Source organism: Coenobita brevimanus, chromosome 83 (assembly GCF_032717465.1).
Source record: "Coenobita brevimanus isolate Jiangsu-jjx chromosome 83, ASM3271746v2, whole genome shotgun sequence".
Classification (NCBI taxonomy): domain Eukaryota; kingdom Metazoa; phylum Arthropoda; class Malacostraca; order Decapoda; family Coenobitidae; genus Coenobita; species Coenobita brevimanus.
The window spans coordinates 11,345,712-11,354,944 of NC_137036.1; positions in this window are offsets into that span (position 1 = coordinate 11,345,712).

Consider the following 9,233-nt stretch of genomic DNA (forward strand, 5'->3'; position numbering starts at 1 on the left):
GAGTATTGGCCAGTACTCCTTCAAACTGTTCTCACCGGTAAAGCTCAAGTAACTTATGCATCTTTGCCTCAGGATCAATCTGATAATTATGATGTAGTTAAGAGCTTGATTCTTAAGGCCTATGAGCTTGTTCCTGAAGCTTACAGAGTAAAATTTAGGACAACTTATAAGCAAGATAAGCAATCCCATGTTGAGAATGCAAAAATCAAAGAAGATCTGTTAGAACAGTGGTTAAATTCTAAGAATGTGGATTCTGATTTTGGTAAATTTAAGCAGATGATTTTGCTGGAGGACTTCAAGAGGTGTATTTATAAAGATGTAAGCCTATATCTTGGTGAGAAAAGAATAGATAATTTGTCTGATGCTGCAGTTTTAGCTGATGAATATGTTCTCACTCACAAGAGATATTCTAAAGAAAAAGGGAAAGCTGAGAGTAAGTACGTTGCCTCTACTCAGAGTACAGGTAACAGGAAAGAGAATAAAGATGATGTTTCTCAGGAAGTAAATACCAGCTTCACCTCTAGATTTCAGAAAAGTAAATGTACTTATTGTAGTAAGCTTGGTCATACTACGGAGAAATGTTTCAGGAGACAGCGTGATGTGAACAAAAAGGAGTCTTTAAATATTCAGTCAATTGGTCTAGTGTTCACTCTTGAGAGTTCCCAGAATTCTTTAACTGAGTTAACTGAACCTGCTTTGAGGGGTAACTTAAATTCTCATGATGGAGCTCCTCTTTTGAGCAGTAACGTGGGTGACACTCTCAAGAGTTCATGTGCTAATTTCCTGTCTGATGGTTTTGTCAGTCCTCTGGACAGTAATGACAGGAAATCAGTTAAAATATATCGTGATACAGGTGCTTGCCAATCCTTTATGCTGACCAGTGTTCTAGGCTCTAATGTTAATTCCTCTGATGAAACTGTAATCTTACAAGGCGTAGGGAATAATTACTTCTCTGTCCCTCTGTGCAGAGTGAATTTAGAGTCTGGTTTTGTTAATGGTTCCGTTATGGTTGGGTTGGTTGAGACACTCCCAATGTCAGGTGTAACTTTCTTACTTGGAAATGATATTGGTGGAAGTCAAGTGTGTCCAGCTCCTCAGTTGTCTAGTGAGCCAGTGGCTGCGTCCCGGGATTGTGATGTCCCTGATGTGTTCCCTGCATGTGCTGTCACTAGGGCTAAGTCTAAAGTTACTGGTGATTTAGAGGATAATGATGATGATGATGTTATCCTAGCTGACACTTTTCTTGCTAATTTGGACCACTCACCAGATGAGGCAGTACACCGTAGTGTTGATAATTTGTCTTGTCAAGGGTTGGTTGAGTTGCAGGTTGCTGACCCTGAGTTGAAAGGTCTAGCTAACTCTGCTTACAGTGAAGAAGAGTCAGCCGGTGCTTCTACTTGTTATTATGTAAAGTCAGGAGTACTTATGAGGAAGTGGAGACCCCCAACAGCATCAGCCGACTGTGAATGGGAGGTTGTACATCAAGTTGTCATCCCTCGTGTTTGTAGGCAGGATATCATTAGAGTGGCTCATGATTCCAGTTTGGCAGGACACCTTGGAGTGAGGAAGACTGTGGCACGCATTTTGAAACACTTCTAATGGCCAGGTATCTTCAGGGATGTTTCCTGGTATTGTAAGTCTTGTCACACCTGTCAAGTTGTGGGGAAGTGTAATCAGACCGAAAAGGTTGCACCTCTAGTTCCCATTCCTCCTTTTGAGGCGCCATTCACCCGTGTGTTGGTGGATATTGTGGGCCCTCTTCCTAAGACTTCTTCAGGATTTTCTTATGTGTTGACCCTGATTGATATGGCTACTCGTTATCCTGAAGCCATTCCACTTAGAAATATCTCATCAAAGAACGTGGTTAAGGAAATGCTAGGGTTCTTCACAAAGTTTGGTCTGCCCAAGGAGGTACAGTCAGACCGGGGAAGTAATTTCATGTCAAATGTTTTCAAGCAGTCTCTGAAAGAGTTGGGCATCACCCAGATCACGTCTTCAGCTTACCATCCCCAGACTCAAGGAGCGTTGGAGAGATATCATCAAACACTCAAATTGATGCTCAAGAAATACTGTTTGGAACATCAGAAAAACTGGGATAAAGGTCTTCCATTTGTTGTATTTGCTGCAAGAGAATCTCCAAATGAATCACTGGGCTTCTCATCTTTTGAACTACTGTTTGGCCATGAGGTAAGAGGACCCCTTAAGTTACTCAAGGAATGCCTGCTGTCGGAGGAAGATGACGTCAAGCTGCTGGAGTATGTGATGAAGTTCAAAGAACGGCTGTCCACTGCTTTACAGCTGGCGAGAGAGAATTTAGGAGCTGCTCAGGAGAAGATGAAGACTTGGTATGATAAGAAGTCCAGGTTACGCCACTTTCAGCCAGGAGATCAGGTTTTGATTCTACTACCGGTTCATGGGCAACCTCTTCAAGCCAAGTTTAGTGGTCCTTATTTCGTGGAGAAGAAACTCAGTGATGTCAACTATGTCATCGCCACACCAGATCGTAGAAAGAGCAAGCAACTATGTCACATCAACATGCTAAAGTTATATCACAGGCGGGACGAAAATAATCCAGTCTGCACTGTAGCTGTTCCACCCGAGTCTGCAAGTGAAGCTCTCCCATGTAGTATGAGCCTGAGTGATAGTTTGGGGAAGAATCCTGATATCATGAATGATCTCCAGACTAAGCTTTCTCATCTACCTCCCGAGGAAAGGCAGGAGTTTTCGGCATTACTGCAGGAGTACCCGCAAGTGTTCCGTGCCACTCCAGGAAGAACCACTGTGTTGATGCATGATGTCGATGTTGGAGATGCAAAGCCAATTAAATTGCCTCCTTACCGTGTGAACCCAGTGAAAGTTCCTCTCATCCAGAAGGAGCTTGGCTACCTGTTGGACCACAAGATGATTGAGCCCTGTCAGAGCGAGTGGAGTTCTCCTGTCACTCTAGTCCCTAATCCAGGTGGGTCACAGCGGCTTTGCATCGACTACAGACGTGTTAATCAGATAACCAAAACAGACACTTACCCTCTCCCTCGCGTGGAAGATTGCATAGACAAGATCGGAAAGGCTAGGTACATAAGTAAGTTTGATTTGTTAAAGGGATACTGGCAAGTACCTATGACTGAACGTGCTAGGGAGATCTCATGTTTTGTAACATTAGGAAAGACTTTTGCATGTTCTGTAATGCCATATACAGATTGTTTTAGAGTAATAAGAAATTTCCTTTGTAAATTTCTTTTTTCTTTGTGGGGAGGTGTTACATAGCCTATGATTTCATCATCTTTTGTGTAATTTTAACGCACAGTATGCTGCATGTTTGATCACGAGCGTGTTCTGCCTCAGTCCCCCCCTTCTACCGTTATAGTAGAGTAAGTCGTCCTTTCTGTTGTTCAGAGCAGGATTTTCAGCTCTTTGTCCCCATGGCATCATTTGCGCGTCCTTCTTACAAGTTGTATCAAGCTCTGCCGTCCCCTATATAATGAGCTCAGTCTCTGCATTGATTGCCACTTAGATCTGCTCCTCATTTTGTTCACATCTCTGTCCTCCCCTGTACAGTTATTATTGTGAGTGCTCCGGAAGTCTCCAACCATCTAGCAGCTGTGTAATTTGAGTATAAGTGTTGTTGCATTTTGTTCTTGTGCTGTATAGCATAAGTTTAATTTGTAGGCCTAGTGAAGTTTTTGTAATTCATGTAGGGATCTTTATGTCCATCATCATTAATAATATTTTGTATCTGTAATAATTTATCTTGCATTAACTGAGCATGTGTATTTTCATTTTATCAGGGCTGACTTAGATAAATTTACTCTTGCTAATTTCGTGTTAATAGAGGCTATTGCAGTTAACCATATATTTAACCTGTTTTTTGCCATTACATTATCCTTATGAGTCCTGAATGTTTTGTTGTTAGTTTGAGCATTAAACTTTAACTTGTAATTTTACGTAACTCTTTTGTTTTGAACCTGGAACTTTACGGGACAGTAGTGACTCTTAGTATTCTCACTTAATGTGTACATTATCTTTCTCTGTTCCGTAACAATATATATAAATATATATATATATATATATATAGATAGATATATATATATATATATATATATATATATATATATGGATCAGTTGGGTCAAGGATTGTGTGGGTAAGATTGAAAGTTGGAATACAAATGTGAGCGATTGTGTGCGTGTATGTGCCAACGCAAGTTATTGCAAGTAGAGTGAGAGAAGAGTTCTGGACAAATGTGGAAATGTGCATGGAAAAGTTTGGAAGGAATGAGAGAGTGTTTTTGATCGGTGATATGAATAGTAAAGTAGGGAATGTGAAGGTGGATGGAATAGTTAGTGAGTGGGGTGTGCCTGCTGAGATAGAAGAGAATGGCAGTGCGTTAGTGGACATTTGTGCGGGGAGGGGGTTGGTGATAGCCAATACCCTCTTCAGGCACAAAATGATCCACAGGTATAGCCTACATGGCGAGTGATAAGAAAGGTGGGTGGTGAACTGAATTGAAGGAAGGCAATGATTGATTATGTATGTGTGGATGAAAGGATGCGAAGATGTGTAATGGATGCAAGAGCTTATAGAGGTTGGGGGAGTGGACTTTCTGACCACTACTTGCTGGTGGCCAGAATCAAGGTCCAATTAGGATGGAGAAATAGAAGAAGGGAAGGACGGGAAGAAGGAGTATTTGTAAGGAGAGTGGAAAGGTTACAAGAGGATAAGAAAAAGGCAGAGTATAAGAGAGAAGTGGAGGAACGATTGGGCAAATATGAATTGGAGCAGATAGGGGACGTGGAAGGTGTGTGCAGGATATTCACAGAAGAAATATGTGCAGCATGTGATGTGGTGTGTGGGATGAAGAGAAGACGGAGGGGGATGCAAGGAACAGCGTGGTGGAATGAAGAAGTGAGACAGGCCGTGGCACAAAAGAAGAAAGCATACAATGAATGGATGAGAAATAGGGAAATGGAAGAAGTTGAGAAGCAGAAGAGAGAGTTATATGTAGAAAGAAAGAGAGAGGTGAAAAGATTAGTAAGAGAGAGTAAGAAGAGAGTGGATGAGGAATTTGGAAGGAACTTGAGTGTAAAGTGGAGGGACTGTAAGAAAATGTTCTAGAAAAAGGTGAAAAGAGTAAGACAGGGTGGAAGTGAAGTTAGCAGGGGAGTGAAAGATAAAAATGGTAGATTACTAGTGGAGAAGGGAGAAAAAGTGAGCAGATGGAGAGAACACTTTAAGGAATTATTTAACATAGAGGATGGAAGTAATGCGAGTATAAGTGGCTGGGGAATGGCTGGGAGAAGGAGGGAGGTGAGAAGACAGGAAGAAATCAGTAGGATAGAAGTTGTGGAAGCAATGAAGAAAGTTAAATCGGGGAAAGCCCCAGGAATTGATGGAGTGTGTGGTGAAATGCTGAAGCATGGGGGAGAGACAGTAGTAGAATGGATGTGGAAGATGTGCAGATTGGTCTGGGAGGAAGGTAGAGTCCCGGAGGATTGGAAGTCAAGTATAATTATTCCCTTGTACAAAGGAAAAGGGGAAAAAGAAGTGTGTGGTAATCATAGGGGCATCTGTCTTCTTAGTATAATAGGAAAAGTGTATGGTAGGATACTTATTGACAGTGTTAGAGAAAGAACAGAGGAATTACTTGGAGAAGAACAGGGAGGCTTTAGGAAAGGAAGAGGTTGTGTAGATCAGATATTCATTCTTAGATCTTTAGTGGAAAAGTTTCTAGAGAAGGGAAAGAAGTTGTATGCAGCTTTCATGGATTTGGAGAAAGCATATGACAGGGTGAATAGACAAGGATTGTGGAAAGTATTAAGAATATATGGAGTAGATGGGAAGTTGTTGAATGCTGTGAAGAGTATGTATGTTGGTGCTAAGGCTGCAGTGCGTGTGGATGGTAAACTGAGTGAATTTTTCTCTTTGAAGGTTGGGTTGAAACAGGGATGTGTCATGTCTCCATGGTTGTTGAATCTGTATATGGATGGGGCAATAAAAGAGGTACAGGGTAGGGTAGTGGATGTTGGAGTGGCCCTAGTGAGAGAGGGTAGTGTTTGGAAACTCCCTGTACTGTTGTTTGCGATGATACTGTGTTGTTAAGTGAAGACGAAGGAGAGCTACAGGGCTTGGTTGATGAATTTGGGAGAGTGTGTAAGAAATGGAATCTAAAGGTGAATGTAGGGAAGAGTAAAGTGATGGTCTTTGAGAGAGGTGAAGTCAGTGAATGTACAGCAAGGTTGGATGGTGAGGAATCGGAAAATGTGAGTACGTTTAAGTACTTGGGTAGTGTGATGAGTAAGGATGGATGTTTGGAGGATGAAGTGCTTGAAAGTGTACAGCAGGGAAGAAAGGTTGCTGGTTCCTTGAAAGCAGTGATAAGAAGCAGGGAAGTGAGCATGGAAGTGAAAAAGTTACTACATGACAGTATTGTGATACCAACTCTAACGTATGGAAGTGAAGCTTGGACTTTGCTGGAAGGACACAAGTCAAAAGTGAGAGCAGTGGAAATGAGTTATTTAAGAGGAGCCTGTGGAGTCAAATGCAGAGACAGGCTGACAAATGAGGATATAAAGGAGCGTTGTGGTGTGGATGTGGATGTGATAGGAAGCGTTAGGAGGAATACACTGAGGTGGTTTGGCCATGTGGAGAGGATGGGGGGTGAAAGACTGACGGAGACAGTGTATGTGAGTGAGGTGGAGGGGGGAAGAGGGAGGGGGAGGCCGAGGATGAGATGAAGGGATGGGGTGGAGAGGTATATGAGAGAGGGGGGTGTGAGTTGGGAGCGGGGCAGTGAAATGGCGGGGGACAGGGCGACGTGGAGGCGATTTGTTTGTGGCCACCCCAACGGGATTGAGGCGTCTGGCAATATATGATATATATATATATATATATATATATATATATATATAACGGAGGCGTCCTGTATTTTGACTTAAGATATTGCAACCCTAAGATCCATAGCCTCATTACAGTTGCCAGACAATTTTATTTTACGAAATTCCTGAACACAACACTACAGCATGTTACTCAGTGCTCGCCACTAACAGACCACTTCATATAATATCAATAAATGATAAGGAGGGGTTAAGGGTGATGAGTATAGTTGAGACAGGTTTCTGAAGTCTCCTGCCTTAACATTCATCATGCTGTCTTTAGTGTTCATTGAATTCTCTAAAAAAAGAATTTGTTCGCGAGGTGGAGGTTCCACACACGAGGATCATATTTTATACAAGTGTGTGATATTGAATGAATCAATGAATAATTTGTAAATTGTTTTATGAATTACCCTGACAGGATGTAATTGGAAGAAACTGGCATGGCTGACTGGGTATGAACATTAGTTCAGATTCTTAAAACAATGGGCAGAGCAGTTCTTTGAAGACACTCTCAACAGAAGACAGACCTACAATTTAAATCTGACCCATGTTTTACCAAATGGTTTTATTCAGTTTAAGATAGACTAGTCAATAAATTTATATAGCTGAATAGATGTAAATCACCTCACATGTGATAAGTTCCAGCATGCCAGACCAGGTCCCATCACTCTTCTGCAGGCCCCAGCTTTTGTCCTGGGCTCTCAAGCATGTGTACCTGTCAGAGAGTTTTGAAAGCACTTACAAACTAGTTGATTTACCATTAGGTCCTCGTTCCTTACTGCCATTAAAACGAACTATAGGTCATACTGTATATGGCTTTAAAGAATATCAGAACACTTCCTTTGCGAATCTAATGAACATCTAATGAACACTACACCTTAATGTCTCACTGTATTTTATTGATGCAAACTAAGTACGTATAAAATATATATAAATAACACAAAAGAATGATAAACTGTGATTTGCAACATAATTCAATAACGAACAAGTGCTATGAAGTCTTTTACTACTTCCAAGAAAACAGCTGTTTATATAAGATTGTGTGCAACCAATGGCTCACGTGAAGATCATAGCCGTACCCGCTATACTCGTAAAAGCAAGCCGCTTGCCGCCAGGTATCGTTAGGTCGTCTACCATGACCGATGACTTTGGAGGGAACTCGTTGGCTGTCACCATCACGTGGGGTCGGTGGGGGAATCTGCAGCAGGGGTTGTAGTCTGAATCGGCCGTGGACTACCATCACGATAAATGGGGCATACCTTCCGAAAACTAAGCACCAGCTAATCAAACCGGTACAGTGAAAAGGTCAGTGGCATTTCATCTTGTGTTTAGCATTCAAATTATGTACCAGTATGATATATTATTGATGTGGTGTTGTCCATTATACCAGCTGCCTGGATCCACACTCTCGTCATGTGAAATATTATAAACTCTACTATATTTTGAACAAAGACAATGTGGTAAACCATTCACATATTATTTTAGGATCGTCGAGAGTTACAGACAACAAGAGCTTACAATAAACATTTCTTGGGGAAAAGATTTGGTACGTAGACTAAACTCAGATTCAGGTGTGTTCCAGGATGCTCCCTGTAATGACCGAGTTTCTGGATCAGTGATGGGTAGCCATTAGAATACTCTGATCCTACTGACAAAAAATGAATAGATAAGAAAATAAATAAATACATAAAACTGAAGCCACTCTATCAAAGTGAGGAGTAGATTGACTGATTGAAAATAATTAAAATCTGGCGGCGCAACTGCCAGGGTCATATGCCGCCGGATGACAAAGTAAAAGACACAGCAAAATAAAAGGTGCATATTCAAAATAAAGTTATTATCTGTTAGTAGGAATAAAACACTGAAAATAATAAATGAACATTTTATAAAATGCCAATTACTTATAAAAGTGAAAGAAGGCCCGCCTACTGAAGAAAATTAAAAACATCAATAAAATCGCTAGAGGCTTCATCAAGCATGGAGGACAAACAGTAGGTACCATCTGCCCCTTTATGCCTATGGAGGAATCTCTGATGTAGGTCCCCCAGACTCGGACACTCGACCAGCAACTGACGGACAGTAAGGGGAACAAGGCAGTCATCACAGTGCGGTTGAGATCCACCATTCATCAGGAACCCACGTGTAAGCCATGAATGCCCAATGCGAAGCCTAGCAAGAGCCACCTCCAATCGCAGAGACATACAGGGAAGAACCCTTGGCACAACAACTCTTTCAAAAATTTCTTTTAGTTTATTGTGAGAAACAACATCCCACTGTCTCTGCCAACACGTACAAATTGCGTTCCGCAAGTAAGGTGTTACATCAGAAGCAAGAAGTGGGTAGTCGGTTGGGGGCTGTTGAGA